Source organism: Schistocerca americana, chromosome X, assembly GCF_021461395.2.
Source record: "Schistocerca americana isolate TAMUIC-IGC-003095 chromosome X, iqSchAmer2.1, whole genome shotgun sequence".
Lineage (NCBI taxonomy): Eukaryota > Metazoa > Arthropoda > Insecta > Orthoptera > Acrididae > Schistocerca > Schistocerca americana.
In genome coordinates, this window is record NC_060130.1 from 811,468,746 (window position 1) to 811,489,783 (window position 21,038).

Sequence of the window (21,038 nt, forward strand, 5' to 3'; positions counted from 1 at the left end):
AAACGTATCCGGACACCTGGCTGAAAATGACTTACAAGTTCGTGGCACCCTCCATCGGTAATGCTGGAGTTCAATATGGTATTGGCCCACCCTTAGCCGTGATGAGAGCTTCCACTCTCGCAGGCATACGTTCAGTCAGGTACTGGAAGGTTTCTTGTGAAATCTCCGCCCATTGTTCACGGAGTGCTGCACTGAGGAGAGATATCGACGTCGGTCGGTGAGGTCTGGCACGAAGTCAGCGTACCAAAACATTACAAAGGTGTTCTATAGGATTCAGGTCAGGACTCTGTACAGGCCAGTCCATTACAGGGATGTTATTGACGTGTAACGACTCCACCACAGACCGTGCATTATGAACAGGTGCTGAAAGATCGAATCGCCGTCCCCGAATTGCTCTTCAACAGTGGGAAGCAAGAATTTGCTTAAAACATCAATGTAGGCCTGTGCTGTGATAGTGCCACACAAAACAACTAGGGGTGCCAGCCCTCTCCATGAAAAACACGACCACACCATAACACCACTGCCTCCGAATTTTACTGTTGGCGCTACACGCGCTGGCAGATGACGTTCACCGGGCATTCGCCATACCCACACCCTGCCATCGGATCGCCATATTGTGTATCGTGATTCGTCATTCCACACAACGTTTTTCCACTATTCATTCGTCCATTGTTTACGCTCCTTACACCATGCGGGGCGTCGTTTGGCATTTACCAGCGCGACGTGTGGCTTATGAGCAACCACTCGACCATGAAATCCAAGTTTTCTCACCTCCCGCCTAACAGTCATAGTACTTGCAGTGACTCCTGAGCAGTTTGGAATTCCTGTGTAATGGTCTGGATAGCTGTCTGCCTATTACAGCCGGCCGCGGTGGTCTAGCGGTTCTAGGTGCTCAGTCCGGAACCGCGCGACTGCTACGGTCGCAGGTTCGAATCCTGTCAAGGCATGGATGTGTGTGATGTTCTTAGATTAGTTAGGTTTAAGTAGTTCTAAGTTCTAGGGGACTGATGACCACAGATGTTAAGTCCCATAGTGCTCAGAGGCATTTGAACCATTTGAAGCCTATTACACATTACCAACCTCATCAACTGTCGGAGGTCTCTCTCAGTCAACAGACGAAGTCGGTGTGTACGCTTTTGTGCTGTACGTGTCCCTTCACGTTTCCACTTCACTGTCACATCGAAAACAGTGGACCTAGGGATGTTTATGAGTGTGTAAATCTCGCGTACAGAGGTATGACACAAGTGACACCCAATCACTAATCACGTTCGAAGTCCGTGAGTTCCGCGGAGCGCCCCTTCTGTTCTCTCTCGATGTCTAATGACTACTGAGGTCGCTGATATGGAGCACCTGGCAGTAGGTATCAGCACAATGCACCTAATATGAAAAACGTATGTTTTTGGGGGTATCCGGATACTTTTGATGACATAGTGTAGGTTTATACTAATTTGAAACATGAAGGAAAGTCCTTCTGCAACGAAACGTACTTGGCGACAATACGAAAGATGGATTTGGCGGTCGAACTGCAAGGTTTCTTTGTGGCAAGAGTGTGTTGGCTAGTAGCATCCAAAGTGTATCATCTTGTGTGCTGAATGAGGGAAGAAGAGCAGGAAGATTATTTAATACAACCGCAGATCTGGAAGAATTTCGGCTCGTCATTCATGACATACATTGATTAGCGCTATACTACGAAAATCCGACACTAAGAAGAGAATTTTCAGAGCAAGAGCCACGGCTATTTTTATTACCATTTTGAGTATCAAAATCATCACAGCCACCACCTTCGTCTCAAATAATCAGCTGAGTACTGTATAACTGCATGTGGTTTCTTATTCAAAAATTAGTTTGCGATCTTTAAACTTTGTGTTGAGCACCTGTATTTTTTTCTTAGCCATTTACTTGGGCAGGGTAGTATTCCAAGTGCTGCGATGTTTTCGAGTATCCCATTTTGTTGAACTGAAAAGTAATTGAATTCTATAACAAGATTTAATAACTTTCCTGTGGGATTAGGTTGCTTTACCATTCAGTGAGTCTTGTTTCTGAAGTACTCCACTGTTCTTTTCATAAAACGACAATTAAAGTTCACCAAAATACAATTGCAAATAAATAATCTAAAGTATTTGGCTTAGTTATCATTCTTATTGAATTTCGGTTCAGTATTGAAGCTTCCTGTAGAAAGCTGTGATAAGTCAGAATATTTACTGGCTGGTAAGGAATAATTAATGTACAGGTTTTTAATAATATATTTATTTCAAGTGTTTGCAATTAACAGTGTTTTTCACACTGTGTTGTAACAAAACTAGTCTACCTTGATCTTAGTTAATAACAGAATAGTTTCTGTGCCCCCATGCTAGCCAAGCCAGTTTTGCTTTCCGTATTACAATAACTGTATAAATGAAATTCAGCTATCAATTTTAAAAGATCTGTGCGGCACAATGAGTAATTGGCTACTACTATTCAAAGTACTACTGATTCACGGACTATATGTTTATTTGTGCCTTATGTGGTACAAAGAAGTGAAAGTTCTGTAAGAGAACAACTTGTACTGTCGTGAAATAGACGAGAGAATGTCACAGATTTGATAAACGGGTTGCGATGGCAATCATTAAAATAAAGGCGTTTTTCGTTGCGCGGACCGACCGGATTGGCCGAGCGGTTCTAGGCGCTACAGTCTGGAACCGCGTGACCGCTACGGTCGCAGGTTCGAATCCTGCCTCGGGCATGGCTGTCTGTGATGTCCTTAGGTTAGTTAGATTTAAGTAGTTCTAAGTTCTAGGGGACTGATGTGCTCAGAAGTTAAGTCCCATAGTGCTCAGAGCCATTTGAACCATTTTTTCGTTGCGCAAAATCTTTTAAGGAAATTTCAGTCACCTAATTTCTCCTCTGAATGTGAAAATAATTTATTGTCAGCAACCTGTATAGAACGAAATGATTATCATAATAAAATAAGAGAAATCAGAGGTCACACAGAAAGATTTCAGTGTCATTTTTGTCAAGCGCTGCTAGAGAGTGGAACCGCATTGAAGTAGTCTGAAAGTGGTTCGGAAAACCCTCTGTCAGGCATACCAGTGTGAACTGCAGATGTAGAAGTAGATAAATCAGAACAGATAATATGACTACCTAAAAACTATTTCCATGTCAGTAATTTCAATAATTAAACTGATAAAGATACTTGTGTCCGAATTAGTAGTGCTCCTCAGTCTGTGATCAAGTGCCTATAATGGTCATTCTGTTCCCTGCTGTAATGCACAGATAGTAAGTGTTATTGAGAGCCAGTTGTTACCAAAACATTTAATACTATTTCTGTGTTATTCATGTCAAACCATTGGTATGTTGCTTGCGAAAGTATGCTACTGTCTCGTAAAAACAGAATTTCAAGAGCAAGTAAAGTAAATACAAATAGTTAACTTTCTTTATGAACAGTGCTAGTACTTGGTACAACTTTGCCTCATTACACCGGGTACCGGTTTCTTTTACGTGACTACAGTTTACTTCATTGTTAATAGAACTTTGTTTCGATTTCCGTTTGTTTTGCTGCTGCTTCCTTTCAAAAGAAATCTTTTGAGAAACGAAAAGTAGACCGATACCCTAACCATTATTACACAGTCACGATGAAATCTAATTTCTATCACAGGAGTGAATTATTGGTGTATTTCTAATTTAGTAGTAGCCTGTAGTGTTATAGATTCTGTTTAACCTCTATAAATGCAACAGGGAATAAGTGCTGCAGAGTTTCAACGTTTCGCTTCTTCCTTAGACGATGGTACATGTCTGCTTATTTGGATACGGAATCACGAACTTCCGCAAAAGATACCAGTCACTCTTTTGTTCAAAACGGAGAAGTCTCAAGTTCTAAATTCCGCAATTTCTCTGAATCTACTTATCGGGTTTTGGAGAGTGAAATGCTGTCGAATATATCTTTCAGAAACACGATGCTAGCAACGATTACAGTTTAAAATGAAAAAGAAAAAGAAAATGTTTTAACAGGGATCTCAATAATTAACATCGCTATGGTAAGAGGTTATAAGTCGTCTAGTGATGACTGCGTTACATTTCAACTGTGTGAAAACTGAATTACGATAGCTTAAACTGTGCCGGAGACATCTGAAGTTGACAGATCAGGCGACATCCTCTTTTCTTTTTTCTTTTCTTTTTCTGGTGAAATAAGTCAGACGAGACGCAGTGTTGAGCTTTCATGACCGCCAGCGCACCGCTCAACGGACCTCGTTTCTGGTTGATGCGTAATGACGTTGTTTTGTAAGCCTGACAAAAAAGAAACGCGGAGCTGTGGGTAGGACACGAAAAAAGTCGGCGCACGCCACCAGCAGAGGAGGGGATGGCAAGACACGGGAACGTGTAAGGCTGAACTGCTGCGGGCATGGCGAAAAACGCGTTTGGCAGCTGTGTCTAGTGCAACAGTCACTCACCACATTTTATAAGCGGTAAATACTAGACCAGCACCGGTCGGAATCAGATAATGACTGTGATTCATAATATTTAATTAAAATAAGATTTTATGAAATTGACGGTATAGGTAAAATGAGTCATAATTTTTCTTCTTTGGTGCCCGCATTGCAAAATATGTCTTCTAATGACGTGATTATTACGAATATCAGCCAGCTATACTGCTCTTTAAATGGTTTTTATTTCATAAATCACTCACGATAAGCCCATTTCGGCATACTACCACCATCAGGTGCTCTGTAAACACATAAGCAAGCGATGGTCTTAATATAATGGTCCGTAACAATGATCAGGAAAGTTATAACACATCGTTAGGTGTTTTTACCTTAATGTAATGTCATTGCTGCCGTGTCCTGCCTTTTTTAGAATTATCACTTTCTCCTTAGATGTACACTAGAGTTGCGTAGCTGATTTCAGTTGGTTTCCCTGTACACTAGTTTTCTTCACAGCTTGGGTGACAATGGATTAGCGATTTTACATGTTTACATAGTTACCATTATAAATACGTCACGTGTTGTTTTTTATTATTTTTATAGGTTTGGTTCTAATTATGTTTTTTTCTGGAATTTGGTTTCGTCTTATTTAAGAATTTTTTTCGTAATAATTTTGTTATTGTCTACGATCTATGCTGATGTTATGTCTTTGCTTTATACTCCTTTGTGTTAATTCACGTCTCTGATTTATTACTCTACTCATTTTCTTGATTTATAAGGGGAACAAAGTTTTCTACGTGCTTCTTGAGCTTTAGGTCGCTTTTTTCGTTCAGTAAATTTGTAGGGTTGCTGTATGCGTGTGACTGTATCTCTGTTTCCTCAAGGACGTTCATGAATACTCCCTTCTGCGTAATATGGAGGATTATTAGTGCTTCCTTTATAGGTTTTATGTCGAGTTTTTCTGTTTGTAGATGTTGAAAAAATGTGGAGGGGTTATTTTCGGTTTCTCTGGTGTGCTGTTTGTATCTGATTTTGAAGTTTCTACCGCTTGCTCCTATGTAGAATTTGTGGAATGTGTTACATGAAATTTTGTAACGCCCGGGGTTGTTGTGTATGGGAATTTTCGAGTCGCCCTTGTGGATTTTGTGTTTGAGGCTGTGTGTGTTTTGATACGCAAAAGCGATGTCGGTTTTGTTCAATAATTTGTTAATTTTGTTTGAAATGTTTCTTAGATGAGTCGTTGTGACATACGTTGTTTTCTTCTTTTTCGTTGTGTATATGTTTAGTGTTATCTATTTTTTTATTTTTATTTACACGTCAAGTTTCGTGGGACCAAATTGAGGAGCAAATCTCGAAGGTTATGGAACGTGTCAATACATGAAATTACAACGTAAAGTAAAATGTTTAGGAACCCAACCAAGCCATGAAATCAAGCCATAAGTTTAAGGAAACGCAATAAACAATACAACATAACAATCAGCAGAATTTTTCAAGGAACTCCTCGACAGAATAGAAGGAGTGACCCATGAAGAGCCTCTTCAGTTTCGATTTGAAAGCGCTGGGATTACTGCTGAGATTTTTGAATTCTTGTGGTAGCTTATTGAAAATGGATGCAGCAGGACAGTCCACACCTTTCTGCACAAGAGTTAAGGAAGTCCGATCCGAATGCAGGTTTGATTTCTGCCGAGTATTAACTGAGTGAAAGCTGCTTAATGCAGGTTTGATTTCTGCCAAGTATTAACCGAGTGGAAGGTGCTTATTCTTAGGAATAAGCTGATATTGTTAATAGAAATGACAGTAAAGAATATGTATATTGAGAGGCCAATGTCAAAATACCCAGACTAGTGAACGGGGGTCGACAAATGGTTCGCAATCTTACACCACTTATTGCCAGAACCGCCCGTTTCTGAGCCAAAAGTCTCCTTTTAGAATGGGAAGAGTTACCCCAGAATATAATACCATACGACGTAAATGAATGAAGATAAGCAAAGTAGACTAATGTCGTGTTGAACGATCACTTACTTCAGATACCGTTCGAATAGTAAAAATGGTACCATTAAGTATCTGAACAAGTCCTTGAATGTTGAATGTGGGCTTTCCACGATAGTTTACTATCTACCTGGTCACCTAGAAATTGGAACTGTTCGCTGTCAGTAATCATATGCCCATTCTGTGAAATTAAAACGTCGAGTTCCCTTCAATTGTGTGTTAGAAACCTGTAAAAACTGTGTCTTACTGTGATTTAGCGTTAGTTCATTTTCTACAAGCCATAAACTTATGTCATGAACTGCACTATTTGAAACAGAGTCAATGTTGCCCACAACATCTTGTACTACAAAGCATACAGAAATATTTTAGAGTTACCTATAAAACTTGAGGGCATATCATTTATATAAATAAGATACAGGAGTGGTACCAACACTGATCCGTGGGACACCGCCCATTTGACCGTACCGCACTCAGACCCCACATCACAGCCATTCTCAACACTGTGGATAATGACCTTTTGCTGTCTGTTGCTAAAGTAAGAGGTGAATCAATTGTGAGCTACGCCACGTATTCTGTAATGGTCCAACTTCTGGTTCAATATTTTGTCATCAACACAATCAAACGCCCTAGTTAAGTCAAAAAATATGCCTAGCGTTCGAAACCTTTCATTTAACCCATCCAGTACCGCACAGAGAAAAGAGAATATAGCATTTTCAGTTGTTAAACGACTTCTAAAGCCGAACTGTACATTTGATAACAAATCGTGTGATATAAAATGATCAATTATCTTTACACAAACAGCCTTTTCAATAACTTTATCAAACACTGATGGCATAGAAATAGTTCTAAAGTTGTCTACATTATCCCTTTCTCCCTTTTTATAAAACGGCTTTACTACTGAGTACTTTAATCGTTCAGGATACTGACTATTCCTAAAGCAAAAATTACAAATATGTCTAAATACAGGGCTAACAATGTGCAGCACAGTGCTTTAACATTCTGCTAGGCACTCCATCATATCCATGAGAGTGCTTAGTCTTCCGTGATTTAATTATTGACTCAGTCTCCCCCTTGTCTGTACCACAGAGGAGTATTTCAGACATCAATCTACGAAAGGCATTTGCCAAGAGATTTATATGATTCCCTGTAGAAAATAAATAATGATTGTTAAATACTGTACATATATCTGATTTATCAGTAACAGAAATATTTTACTATGAACTGACATTATATCGTCGACCGTGTGCTGCTGACCAGACACTTCCTTCACAACTGACCATATGTTTTTAATTTTATCCTGTGAACTAACTATTCCATTTGCGTACCACATATTCTTTGCCTTCCTAATAACATTTTTATGCACCTTACAGTACTGTTTCTAATTGGCTACTGTAGCTTAATTGTGACTAGTTCTAACATTTTGGTATAGTTCCTATTTTGTTCTAGATGATATCCTTATCCCACTAGTGAGACACCCAGGCTGCCTTTTAGTGCTAGTACCCCTTTTAGAACGTTCTAATGGAAAGCAGCACCCAAAGAGCATGAGAAATGTGTTAAGGAAAGCGTTATATTTGTCATCTATGTTATCGGCACTAAAACATCCTACCACTCTTGCTGCATGACAAAGTTTAAAAACTCTCTATTGCCGTTGAATTAACTTTCCTACATAGTTTGTATTTATATGTGATATTTGTTGGAGTAGCAAAGCCTTTTAGTTTTAAAATTTGCGCATCATAGTCTGAAAGGCCATTCACCCTTTTTCTAACTGAATTCCCCTCTATTAATGAAGAATCAATAAAAATATTGTCTATGGCTGTGCTACTGCTCCCCTGCACCCTAGTTCAAAAAACCACAGTCTGCATCAGATCATATCAGTTTAGGAGATCTACCAACATCTGTTCAGTGCAGTGCCGTGATACGTCTATGGACTCAAATGGAATACTGCTTTTTACGCACATGGCCACTCCCCCACTCCGCAAGGAACTCCTTGACAAACAGCCAGCTAATCTGCATCCTGGTAAATGAAGTCTCTGAACTGTCAAATTATTTAATTGGTGCTTCGATATATCAATAACTTCACAGTCAACATCTATATGCAGTTCACTAATTCTAATACCTCTTATATTTTGATGAAATATGCTAATTCCTTCTCTGCTTGGAAACATGACGTCCTCTGAAGGTGATTCCTTAGTTAGAGGGACTTCCTTTAAGCAGGTATACCTATCAGCTGACTTCAATCTAAAAAATGTGCAGCTCTAACAACATCTACTACAGGAATTTTTCCATGAGTGATCCCACCACCACCATTTCTTTATGCATATTGTGCATAATTGTTTTTTATTGTAGTATAATTATGTTACTATTTTAGCATCAAATCGTTTTGCTGGGCTATATATTCTAAGAGTTTTATTTCCTTCTGAATTGCTTCATCTTCTAGTGGCAAATTTATTAATCTCTGAGGTTGTTGTGTGGAAGAATGATAGTTTGTAGGTTTTTCGATGACATTAGTGTGCGTTAATAATACAGTCTGTTGTAGGGATTCTGTAAATTTCGAAGCAATGTTTGTTGTTAAAATTCTTAATAGTTAGGTCGAGAAAGTTAATTGTTCTGTTAGTTTCTTGTTCTATGGTAAATTTCATTTTGGGGTGTAATTGATTCAGTGCTGTATGTATTCCGTCAATGTCGTTAACGGTATGTTCTATGAGCATTAAAGTGTCGTCTACACATCTGCAATAGTATATGAATTTTTGATTAGTTGCGTTGTTTGTTTCGAAGAATTTTGTTCCAAGCTGTGAAGGAATATGTCAGCTATTGTTCCAACAATACAACATCCCATCGCGACTTCATCTTTTTTGTGTATGTATTTTTTGGTCAACCTCGAAGTAATTTTGTTGAAAGAGAAATTTTGATAGTTGTAAAATTTCTGTAGCGCATTGTATTGAGATTTTTCTGTATTTCAATAGGTTTTGTTCTATGATGTTTATTGCTTCCTGGATTGGGATATTCGTGTATAGGTTAGTAACGTCGAAAATTACAGTTCTTGCATTTGGAGGAATTTTTATGTCTTTGATGTTTTTAGATAATGATCTAGGATTCCTTATTGCATGTTTTTTGTTGCATGTGTAAAATTGGTTTAGAAGGTTGTATAATTTCTTGCGTATGTAGTATGTGGAGCTATTAATATTGTCTACTACATGGCGTGTAGGACACATTGTGTATCTTAGTATGTTCACAGAGCTTTGGTTTTCTAAGGTTCATGGGTATACATGTCCTTTTTCATATTCTGTAAGCGTTGTATGACATACTTTTATGGTTTTCTTGGTTTGTGCTCAAATTTGTCCGTGGGGTTTCTATTTATTTATGTGATACCACTGCTTTTAAATAAATCGTTAACTTTTTGTATGTAGTCATTTTTGTTTATGATAACTAGATTATTACCTTTATCTGATTTAATTGCTAGGGCATGTTATTCGTTAATTTTTAATTAATTTGGCGTAATGTTTTGCTATCTGAAGATGCTGTAGCTTTTCCTGATTTTGAGCTCTCTTTCCGTTCCATTTTCTTTTTTGATAGTAATTTCATTCTCTTGTTTGATACGTATATTTGCTAAGTGTAGCGCTTCTTTTGCAGATGCTATTAGTTGTTTTTGTAGAGTATTGTGGAATCTAGGATCGAGAGTATATTTTAATCTTTTATCCAGTAATGTTTGCTCTTGGTCATTGAAAGTAATTTCAGTCATTTGATGGTTTTTTTTATGAAGAGTGAAAGGAGATATTACGTTATTAGTTTTGGCAATGGGGTATTGTTTTTCCATGAGGCGTTTGATTTTATTTTTGTATCTAGATCTGATCTGGATGCTGATGTTATAAACATAGATATTTATAAAGTGTGACATGGTATCAAAAATTAATGGGATAGTATTGGTACTCAATTTTAGGTGAGCCACATACATATCTTGATTTAGGTGTTCCTTATAAGATAGTTTACTGTTAATTAACATCAGCACCCAGATCAGATCTAGACACAAAAATAAAACCAAAAGCCGGTGGTTTTTTTTCTGGTGCAGAGAAGTATTTGGAATGAATAACGGGAAGTAACTGCCTCGAAATGATGTCTACTGTTATTTTACATAAAATTTCTATGAGCATTCGATATTCCAAAGATAACTACACACTTTTTCCAATATTTGTAAGGTCGCACTCTTTATCAGATCCAGAAAAAATCAGTTTGTGTTCTTGACACGCGATACGTATTTTAATGAAAATAGACGCATAGCGATTAGAGTTTAATATCAGTAACTGCTTTAACTTTAATGCAGATACCATTAAGCACGGGCAGGAATGAGGAACATGAAGCAATACATATTAGTTTTCGTAAAACCGGCTTGTTTCAAAAAATTTCAACGTTATGTCATAATGAAGAGTCATTTTCTCCAGGGTTCTAATTTGGCATTTTTAGTGAGAATTTCAGATTTTTGATAATCTAATAATTTCACATCAGCACTCTGACGCCAGAAATTCCATCAAGACAGTACTTCTGGCATGCACTGAAACTGAAAAGTTATTACATAAAAACACATATGACGATTAGCTCCAGGAATTTGTGCCAGGGACAGTTCTACAAATTCCCAGTATCGTACTTAGACTTCATTATGTGACGGGGCAAACTGTGCTCTCCGCCTGAGGGCCGACACCGCTGTGTTTTCATCTGGGAACGAGAGAGACATAGCAAGAGAAAGAGAGACGGAGGCGGGAGGGAGGGAGAAAGCAGCTACGCTTCGGTAGTGTAAGTGAAACATAGTTACACGATAATTCAGCAGATGTCCATGCAAGTAGATGTCACGTCGCTACAAGAACACAATCACGACCTACTGTTCGCCTCTGCTCTCTACATTTATTTAGCGATATGAGAGTAGTCAATTTCTATGGCAATGTCGCGGTATTCGTAAGTCATCACTGAGAAATTCTCTTTCGCAGGTTCTGCGAGCGCTAATGGCGATACGTCGCTTTCAGTAGACTATGATCTCTAAATATTAATGTCTTTATTTTTTTTTATCTCTTAAAGTATAGCTGTACTCAACTTGAAGGTTGGTATGAACAGCGCAGTGGTTTACTAGGCATGGTCCTATTGGAGGTGGTATCCCATTGTCTTCCTTCGACATTCCAAAAGACTTTCCCAGCCAGTAATAGGGGAATCCATAATTTAACGTGGATTCCGAATGAAGGTAGAACTCGGTATTGTTAAACATCGCACGATGTGAAGAGAGTGGAAGGATAGGGAAAGAAATCGGCAGTGCCCTTTCAAAGGAACAATCGCGGCATTTTTCTGAAGCGATTTAGGGAAATCACGAAAAATGTAAATCACTGTGGCCGGGCGCGGGTTTGAACCGTCGTCCCCTCGAATACGAGTGCAGTGTGCTAACCACTGGGCTACCTCGTTCGGTTTTCTGGTTCCGGGAGACTTCTGCCGAGGACAGAAGAGCAAATGTTCTCCATGATGCAGAACGTAAAATAGGTAGCATAGAAACTGCAAAATTGGTAAAAAGTTTATTATTGACAAATACACAGTCTCTAACAGCAGCAATAGTGCAGGTTACACATAGATGTCTCACGGTATCATTATGCTTTGTAAAATATGTAATAATAATGATAATAATAATAACAAGCGAATAGTAATGCACCTTTTGCACTTTCTTGGGGCAGGCGCAGTTTTGGTACACGAATTTCGACTGAGTATAACGTGCTGCTCTTTGGCTGAAACGAATTTTTTAATTCAGTCGTAAATCTGGGGAAATAATCCATACACGACGTATTTTATTTGGTATACGTTTGTGCGATTCTGGATCAGTATCTATTAGATAGTCTAGAAACATCGATACCTCATGACTACCTCTACCTACTGCACTTGCGAGTTGCGTTTCGCACGATCGACGATTTAAAAATCAACGTTGGTTTTCCCGGGGGTGGTTATTTTACTCCTTCCGGATGTATGACATGTAGCCAGCGGAAAGTGCTCTGACTTCTTACTTTTTGAATATAAACTTCTTACTAAATTGAAACAGCGTATCAAACAATGAGAAGGAAACTGTAACGTAATGATCTCTACAAAATAGTTATCGACAGGCGCTAATTGATGCCGTTCACAGCACCGACTGCTGCCTCGTTCTGAGAAGCTCGTGTCCACACAGAACACTAATTATGCATACCAAGGCAGCTAAAGAAGATGAATAAGGCATCCTGAGAAACAAGAGTGTTTGCAATGTTCTAATTTGTGTGGAGTTGTTTTCTGTGCTGGATAGACTGACAGATCAGTTCTTTCAAAGAAAACTCGTGATGTGCTTACCAGACAGATCTGTAGCCAAGTAGACGGACCAGCAGCAAGGGCTGCACTCGACTCTGGAGGGGTACCGGGGATTTCAGACGAACTGCAGCTTCGAATGTAATAATTGCTCGATCTATTTGTCTTTTGGCAATGGCCTTGCCACAGTGGATACACCGGTTCCCGTCAGATCACCGAAGTTAAGCGCTGTCGGGCGTGGCCGGCACTTGGATGGGTGACCATCCCGGCCGCCATGTGCTGTTGCCATTTTTCGGGGTGCACTCAGCCTCGTGATGCCAACTGAGGAGGTACTCGACCGAATAGTAGCGGCTCCGGTCAAAGAAAACCATCACAACGACCGGGAGAGTGGTGTGCTGACCACACGCCCCTCCTATCCGCATCCTCAGTTGAGGATGACACAGCGGTCGGATGGTCCCGATGGGCCGCTCGTGGCCTGAAGACGGAGTGCAGTGCATTTGTCTTCTGAGTTTTGTAACACTTGTTATGTGGTATTTGTAGCTTTGTGAGGTTGATTTCCTCTACGAGTAGGGGTTAATTTGAGTCCAGTTACCTACATGCACCTGATGGACACTAACGTCTCCACTTCCCGCTTAGTCACACATGTATATTTCTAAACGGCTACAACGATCGCCCCCGTACCCGATCCCAGTTGCAGGTTGGCTATCTAACGCCTTCCATGAGCAGATTAAGACTCGATGTTCAGAATTTCATATAAGTATCAACCGAGTTTAAAAATATATAAATCTATTCATTAAAAAAGTATAATATTACGTTAATGGTTTAAGACAGGTATTCGAGTATTTAAGTTATAAACTTTGGGAATATCCTGGGGCAGCGTAGCTTCATGCACGTAAGTTACCCAGACTATATTCATTCATTATTTGAGAATGAGAGCACTTAACAACTTCAGTCAAACTTTACATATAATTTCATAGCATTTAGAAATATTTCTCGGTGACACAGCAACAAAATAAAGAAAAGGAAAAACGTTATCGGTTGGCACATTCTCGCTGCTCATGCAGTAAAATTTCAGTATCAGTCATGACGTTTGAATTTAGTACTTCTTTACTAATATTTCCAACAAATTTTTCAAACTGTATCCACATCAGCGACTGAATATATCTGCCATATTATATCATTGTGCGACGCAAAATTCAGGGCATAAGACGTCATAAAAATTGAGATGCGGAAAAATAAGATGTTCTGTGTATAACAATGATTATGCGATTTCTAAATCGTACGAAATTTCTGAGTTCGGTCGTGAAATACGAAATTCATGGTATTTGTGTAACTATTTATGAAATTACACCCTTTTCACAAATCTGTTTATAATGTTATTACACGTATTTGCGAATTATGTGTATGAAAACCAGTGAAAAATTTTGTCAGCCTACAGATTTCACCTTACAAAGAGATTTTGTATCTATGAAAAATGTAGCTTCTTTTTATTTGCTGTGTATCATTCTATGCAATCTGTGTATCTAATGCAACGTGCAACTGATTATTTTCCAAATTTAATTTATATAATTACGAACGTTATCCACTAAACTAAGAACCGTCAGTATATTTAAAAGACACAGTCAGTATCTGTAAAAACGGTTTACTGTGACATAAAATCTTGAGGTAAACGAAACTTGTGAAGTTGAATTATCAAACAATTTCCATTACCATTTTTATTCCCAGATTTTCGTACGTATAGAAAAAACACAAGTATATTTAGATTCATACTGTCTGTAAAATCAGATGTTGTGGTATTCCTCAATATGACCAAACAACTTCTAGAACATTTTGGGAAAACATGATGTGCTACATAGAAATGAATGCACGCCAAATCAGTTAGTCTGAGTTTCGACTGTCATCAGGCGGCTATCAGTTGTCAGTCTAGCTGTGATATGTACTAACTCGTACTGTACATAAGGAACGTCTTTTATTTACGAAAATTGTTACGCAAATCGTTCTCGTGTGTGTAAAAACATGTATGAAGTGCTTTATTTATGTTACTTCATGAAAATGTGAAATAACATGAGAAGAAATTGTATGAAATATTGTTTTCACTGGAGAGTAATAACTGTGGACCATATCATCTCCGAGCAAAATGACAGGTATTGGATTTTTACAAGGAGCATACGAATATATCCATCAAATTTTAGTAGTGAATGTCCATACTTTCTGTTTCATCAAAATGAACTGAATTAGCCATCAGTATAACTAAAAAAGTACCTAATATCTGTAAATAACTGCTTAAACTTTTGTAATCTTGTAAAGTAGGCCAATTCACGTGGGATGGTTCGTCCAAGATGTTACCAGCGGGAAAGCACTGCTGTCGGTGTACAAAGAAGGCGAAGATGTTCCTCTTTAATAGACTCTGACAGAAAAGTGGGAAACTAAATGCCTCCATTTGCATTCCGCCTTCCTCACCAAAAGTTTGCAATATGAACATGTTCGGGCTCTTTTAACACAGAACATTGTAAATCATTTTACCCAGTCTCTCTTTGTAGTTAAACCATCACACTCAGCGTCTCCCTCTCACTGCCGCAGTCTATTATGTCTCTCTCTCTCCCATTCTCTCCTTTTTCTCCTATTGATTTACAGTATATCCCACTGCCACTATATCCTGTCTCACTTACACTGTTTCCTTCTGTCTTTCTTTCAAACTACCTCTGTCACCACCATACCTAGGCAACTCAAAAATGTTGGGGGGGAGGAGAAGTTCAGGTTATTTTTCTCCTATGCTCACGTGTTTAAAATTTCGTTCCAAAATGCGCTCTTCTCTATATTGACAAGTTAAAGTCCGCCGACCGGCCACTGTGGTCGAGCGGTTCTAGGCGCGGCTGTTACGGTCGCAGGTTCGAATCCTGCCTCGGGCATGGATGTGTGTGATGTCCTTAGGTTAGTTAGGTTTAAGTAGTTCTAAGTCTAGGGGCCTGATGACCTCAGATGTGAGGTCCCACAGTGCTTAGAGCCATTTGAACCATTTTTAAAGTCCGCCGGTCTCGAAGGGTTCAGACCCCCAAGCCTATATAGGCCTCAATTCATCTGTATTTTTTATTTCACTGTTCCTCTCTTTCTTTTGCTCCCAGTGCTTCTACCCCCACCCATCTCCCTTTCTCTTTCCCTCCCACTGCCACTGTTTCCCCTCTCTTCCACCATCACTGCCTCTCTGCTACTCTCTTCCAGTACAACAAAGCTAGAATATGTTAACATACCAAATATTTTGGTGAGGACTGAGGCAACTAGTCCCCCACTTCCCCGTCAGAGTATTTATAGAGGTTCGTATTCGCCGTGTTTGTGCTCCAGCAGCAGCGTTCTCCCGCTGGTTCCCTTTCTTTTGCTGACACAGCAGGGTGTGCTGCTTATATTATACGAATTCTATAGGCGAGCAAAGTTTTGACAATTTATTTATTTATATACTAAGATGTCCGAAAGAACAGATACCATCGGTGACCAAGCAGCTCGTTAGAATGAAATTACAATGAAATGAACACCCTTTGCTGCTTACAGGCGTTGACATACGTCAACGGGGACAGATGAAAGTGTGTGCCCCGACCGGGACTCGAAACCGGGATCTCCTGCTTACATGGAAGACGCTCTATCCATCTGAGCCAGCGAGGACACAGAGAATAGCGCGACTGCAGCGATTTATCTCTGGCACGCCTCCCGCGAAACCCACATTCTCAACGTATTGTCGCGCACTACATTCGCAGTGCCCCTGCCCATTATACTCATTACATGCGTCGCGTTGCCGATTCCCGTAAGAGTTCGCGCCCTGTTTGTGCATTCGCACAGAAGAAGAAGATGGTCAAGTGGCCGGTAAGCCTTAACTACATATATACTAAGATGGTATCTGTTCTTTCGGCCACTTGACCATCTTATTCTTCTGTGCGAATGCACAAACAGTGCCCGAACTCTTACGGGAATCGGCAACGCGCCGCGAGTAATGAGTATAATGGGCGGGGGCACTACGAATGTAGTGCGGGACAATACGTTGAGAATGTGGGTTTCGCGGGAGGCGTGCCAGAGATAAATCTCTGCAGTCGCGCTATGCTCCTTGTCCTCGCTGGCTCAGATGGATAGAGCGTCTTCCACGTAAGCAGGAGATCCCGGGTTCGAGTCCCGGTCGGATCACACATTTTCATCTGTTCCCGTTGACGTATGTCAAAGCAGCAAAGAGTGTTCATTTCATTGTAATTTATTTATTCATTTCGACACATTTATGTACTTCGACACACATAACCACAAATAAGTACCGCACGTATAACATAAAGCTAATAGAAAATCAAACTTCCTGGCAGATTAAAACTGTGTGCCCGACCGAGACTCGAACTCGGGACCTTTGCCTTTCGCCGGCAAGTGCTCTACCATCTGAGCTACCGAAGCACGACTCACGCTCACTCCTCACAGCTTTACTTCTGCCGGTATCTCGTCTCCTACCTTCCAAACTTTACAGAAGCTCTCTTGCGAACCTTGCAGAACTAGCACTCCTGAAAGAAAGGATACTGCGGAGACATGGCTTAGTTCTGCAAGGTTCGCAGGAGAGCTTCTGTAAAGTTTGGAAGGTAGGAGACGAGATACTGGCAGAAGTACAGCTGTGAGGAGTGAGCCTGAGTCGTGCTTCGGTAGCTCAGCTCGTAGAGCACTTGCCCGCGAAAGGCAAGGGTCCCGAGTTCGAGTCTCGGTCGGGCACACAGTTTTAATCTGCCAGGAAGTTTCATATCAGCGCACACTCCGCTCATTCTAATAGAAAATCGTTTCCTTGTTTTTTTGGATACTTTACTCCTCGACCGCAATTCATCGAAAACGCCAGGCTACCATTTGTGTCTTAAAAGAGTAAAAGTGTTATTAGAAATATTTTACTGAATTTACAGTCTTCCCAATTTTAAATAGTTTTTACGAGTAATTTTTAAGTCCTTAACAAGCATGTTAAGACCCTTTTCAACCATTGTTTTACTTCAGTACCACTTTCGGCATATTTGTCATAGAACTTTACTTGTGAAAAATACTGACTATAAACATAGTTTGGTGACCCCAGATGACACTAGAGCCCTTGTTATTTGTACTCTATATCAGTTAAAACTACATTTCCGCCTCAACCAGATAGTATATGCATATTTTACGTGTATAAGTACGGTGGCTTTGAACCTCTGAATCACAGTAACAGTTAATGATATCTAAAAAAGTTTCAACGTTACCCGAGGACACCATGTTAAGAACAAATGATAAAAATTTCAACGATTTGTCATAAACAGAAATTATATAAGTGGTCATCTCCACAACTAGCACCTTTGGTACCTAAAAATAGTGGTTTTTCGATATCTTGATAACGGATACAGATTTTAGAAAAATGGAAAAATGGTGTTTCTAGATAAATTTCTAAAGAATATACAGTAAAAATTTGAGCCATTACTTATGGTTAGTTATTTAAATAACTGCGGCTCACTGTGCAAAACGGCTACAAACCTGTTTTTGCTGTTTTCTGTATAAGTACTATAACTTTGAATTTCTGAATCTCCGTAACACATAATGATATATAAAAAAGTTTCCAACTTCCCCGAGCCTATCATATTAAGAACATTTGGTAAAAATTTCGACGATCTGCTATTGTTGTTGTTTGTGGTGTTGTTGTTGAGATATTCAGTCCGAAGAATGGTTTGGTGCAGCTCTCCGTGCTATTCTAGCCTGTGCAAGCCTCTTCACCTCTGAATAACTACTGCAACCCACATCGTTCTGAATCTGCTTACAATACTCAGTTCGTGGTCTCCCTCTACGATTTTTACCCCCACACTTCCCTCCAGCACTAAGTTGGTGATCCTTGGATGCCTCAGAATATGCCCTATTAACTGATCTCTTCTTCTAATTAGATTGTGCCCCAAACCTCTTTACTCCACAATTCTCTTCAGTAGTGTCACATTAGTCACGTGACCTATCCATTCTTTTGTAGCGCCACAATTCAAAAGCTTCTATTGCTTTCTAGACTGAGCACTTTATCGCCCATATTTCACTACCATACATGACTACGCTCCATACAATTACTTTCAGAAAAGACTTCCTGACATATGAGTCTATGTTCGATGTCAATAAATTTCTCTTCTTGAGAAACACTTTGCTTGCCATTGCCCGTCTACATTTTATATCCTCTCTAATTCGGCCATCATCAGTTATTTTTCTGCCCAAATAGCAAAACTCTTCTACTACATTAATTGCCTCGTTTCCTAATATAATTCGCTCAGTATCACCTGATTGAATTCGACTACATTCCATTGCCCTTGTTTTGCTTTTGGTGATATTCATCTTATATCCTCCTTTCAAGACCCTGTCCATTCCATTCAACTGTTCTTCCAAGGCCTTTGCTGTCTCTGACAGAATTACAATGTCATCAGCAAACCTCAGAGCTTTTATTTCTTTTCCCTGGACTTTAATTCCTACTCCAAATTTTTCTTTTGTTTCCTTTACTACTTGGTCAGTATACAGACAATGAGATCGGTGATAGGCTACAACACTGTCTCGCTCCCTTCTCAACCACTGCTTCCCTTTCATGCCCCTCGACTCTTACAACTGCCGTCTGTTTTCAGTACGAGTTGTAAATAGCCTTCTGTTCCCTATATTTTATCTCTACTACCGCCAGTATTTCGAAGGGAGTATTCCAGTCAACATTGTCAAAAGCTTTCTCTAAGTCTACAAATGCTATAAACGTCGGTTTGCCTGTCCTTAACCCATCTTCCAAGATAAGTCGTATGGTCAGTATTGCGTCGCGTGACCCTACATTTCACTGGAATCCAAACTTATCTTCCCCGAGGTTGGCTTCTACCAGTTTTTCCATCCTTCTGTAAAGAATTCGTGTTAATATTTTGCACCCGTGACTTATTAAACTAATAGTTCGCTAACATTCACACCTATCAGCACCTGCTGTCTTTGGAATTGGTATTATTATATTCTTTTTTAAGTATGAGGGTAATTCGCCTGTTTCATACATCTAGCTCAGCAGATGGAAGAGTTTTGAAATGGCTGGCTCTCCCAAGGCTGTCAGCAGTTCTAACGGAATGTCATCTAAACCCAGGGCCTTGTTTCGACTTAGGTCTTTCAGTGCTCTGTCAGACTCTTCTCGCAGTATCGTACCTCCCATCTCATTCTCATCCACGTCCTCTTCCATTTGTATAATACTGCCTTCTAGTACAGTTCCCTTGTACAAACATTTTATGTTATCTTTCCACATTTGACCTTTGCCTTCGTTGCTTACAGAAATAGCCTATCCCCTCAATAGATAGTTTTCGACCCAAAAACAGTGGTTTTTCGCGGTTTTCTCAGGAATCGACCACGAATAAATGGCGCTTTTATATGCCGTTTAAGGTCCAACCTAGGCCCCACCTAATGCAAGAGAACCAACCGATTTGCTCAATTTTCCTGGGCTGGAGGAAGTGTGTAATGCTTAAATTTTGACCCTTTCTTGTTGGACAGCTACAGTATGTCCGTTCTTTTGACAGGTGTACATTTGTCTCTGAGACAAGAACTACCCATAACACTTGACCCATTATCTCTGCCATGAATAGTCCCCTTATATGACCCGCCGGAAAATCCCTTATGAGGGTTTCTTTCTGCAACTTATTGGTACTCTGCACTGTCGTGCACGGACATGTATCTCCGACGGACCATTTCGTGTGGGATGCCCCACACGCAACCCGTTGACAGATCAAAATCGTTGTTCATCTAATTCTCTTAGTCAGCTAGGACTTTCAACTGATCATAAGAGCGTATTGTGAAGTTTCAAAATGGTTCAAATGGCTCTGAGCACTATGGGACTTAACATCTATGGTCATCAGTCCCCTAGAACTTAGAACTACTTAAAACAAACTAACCTAAGGACATCACACAACACCCAGACATCACGAAGCAGAGAAAATCCCTGACCCCGCCTGGAATCGAACCCGGGAACCCGGGCGCGGGAAGCGAGCACGCTACCGCACGACCACGAGCTGCGGACTATTGTGAAGTTTTAATTCTCCATTGCTTTGTTGGATCCCAGAATAGTATAGGAAGGTAACACTAAAAATTTGTTAAAATTCTTCACTGGTGATCCCAGAAGTTAAGCTGCCTGAATCAGTGACCCACAAACTGCAAGCTAGAAGGAAGTGCTGAGCAGGCCAAGCTGAACACGGAAGCGATTGCGACGTGAGGGACTAGGCGAGTGCCCCAATCTGCAAGTGAAGCACAGTGACATCATGGCAACAGACAGAGATCTGCATACTGGTGACAGAGCAGAGTGACACAATAAAACCTAGTTAATAACGCAACAGTAAATATTCAGCCATTGATTCAGCG

The 21,038-nt window shown here is 40.0% G+C and overlaps 1 protein-coding gene and 1 pseudogene across 1 annotated transcript in view; one reads left to right on the forward strand and one right to left on the reverse strand.

The window, feature by feature from the left end:
* Positions 1 to 21,038, reverse strand: part of LOC124556332 (homeobox protein GBX-2-like) — a 454,600-nt gene that overhangs the window by 369,235 nt on the left and 64,327 nt on the right. The gene's annotated exons all lie outside the window — the stretch shown is intronic.
* On the forward strand, positions 12,854 to 12,971 carry LOC124557545 (annotated as a pseudogene).